Source organism: Eimeria mitis, genomic scaffold, assembly GCF_000499745.2.
Source record: "Eimeria mitis Houghton genomic scaffold, Emh_scaff451, whole genome shotgun sequence".
Classification (NCBI taxonomy): Eukaryota; Apicomplexa; class Conoidasida; order Eucoccidiorida; family Eimeriidae; genus Eimeria; species Eimeria mitis.
In genome coordinates this window covers 1-1,646 of record NW_013572829.1, presented here as the reverse complement: position 1 = coordinate 1,646, position 1,646 = coordinate 1, and positions in this window count along the sequence as shown.

Below are 1,646 nucleotides of genomic sequence, written 5' to 3'. Positions count from 1 at the left end.
GGTTGTGATGACTGCTGCTGCCTTCTAATAAATGTCAACAATGAGCTACTGCGAAGTCCGGCAACCTCCCCTACAGGGGACGTGGGTCACCTACACAGTGTTGGCTAGGCGCCACAACCCCGTTCCCCAACGGCGCATCACGTTTAAAGTTGGCTCCACTAAAAGAAGAGAGTGATATACTTAGCTCCTATCTCACGACACTTAGGTTACTTGCGCCGGGAGCTCATGGAGAAGGGTGAGTATACAGTATCTCGGGATACAGCTGGCTACGTAGTTGCAACCACATTCAAGTTTAGCGTCCCTAACCTTTTTTAATCGATCTAAATCTTTAATGGGGCATTTATGCGCCACACGTGGGCAACTAAATTGTGAGGTTGCTGACGTAGACTTGGGCTGTTGCATCCTACTGGGAACGCAGCGGTTGCGGTGTGGCAGTAGTAACACGCATCGGTGAAGGAAAGAATTGCAGTGATAAATTGTTGTTTTTGGAGAATTGCTATAGACGCCTGTAAAAAGCCATTGTGTCAGCTTGGTTTCAGAGACTCGCGTAGTTTCCAGACTAGCGCATGTTTTTGCAACAGCTAAAAGAGAAGACACTACAATCCTGTTGCCAGTTCAGCGGGGCTCACAGTTTCGCGACACGGGAAAGAAATTTAGAGGCAGCAGTATATCGCCAGGGCCAGCGACACAAGTTTCTCCCATGGTAACTTGACTACCTCGGTTGGGTCGGTATAAAAGATGTACGCCCAAACTCTCTAAAGACCTGAGTTTGAGTTGAATTCGACGGACATTCACTCTACAGCCGCCAAAAATTACATGCAGGCTGAACCCTTCACCTCCAAGCCATTTCTGCCTTGATGGTGGACCGCAGCGGCTCCACCAGCAGGGCGGAGCGAGGGGCAAAAACATAATTTGTCTCTGTACACGAAAAAGCCCATCGAGCACTGTATAATCGGGCCTTTACCACTATTTTGCGCTAGTTAAGTGGTCCGCCAGAGGTCAACTCTTCCCTGACGCTCTCCTGAGCCGCGAGTTTCTCATCTGCATCGAGTGTGCACTATGTGATCCGCGAGACTCTACACCTCAGCAGGTAGCGAAACTCCTTGTTCCCCTCAACCATAAAAAAAGAGCCTCTTGGATCATCCCCCTCTTTAAAAGCTGTCGTTTCACAGCATGCTGAGGCCAACGATCGCCAATGCAAAACCGACCACACCGGGTGCAACAGCCGAGGCAGAGCCTTCGAGAGCGGTCACGATCTGTCCCCATTGATCCTCTCTGCAGAACACACGCCGAGAAACAAAAACAATCTCCAGGCAGAACAGAACACAGGAAGAAATAGAAGACGTAGGGCTTGAGAAAACTCACGTGAAAGGGGCCTTCTCTGCGTCGGCAAGTACATCAGGCGCAGTCATGCATATCAAGGCTGAGGCTTTGGTCTCTTTACTTTGCCCCTGGTTTTCTGTTTTTACGGCACTTTCCAAAACAGGCGTTGTTTTTGTGCAGGTGACGACTCGGCAGTCTGCGGTAGCTTTCTCTGTAGGGTTGTACAGGGCCACGAAAGATACGTTCTCCTGACTTTTGTACAGACTATCTTCTCCCTTGTTAGGTGGAGGCAATCCATCAAAGTTGGTGTAGGCATCCTTCCA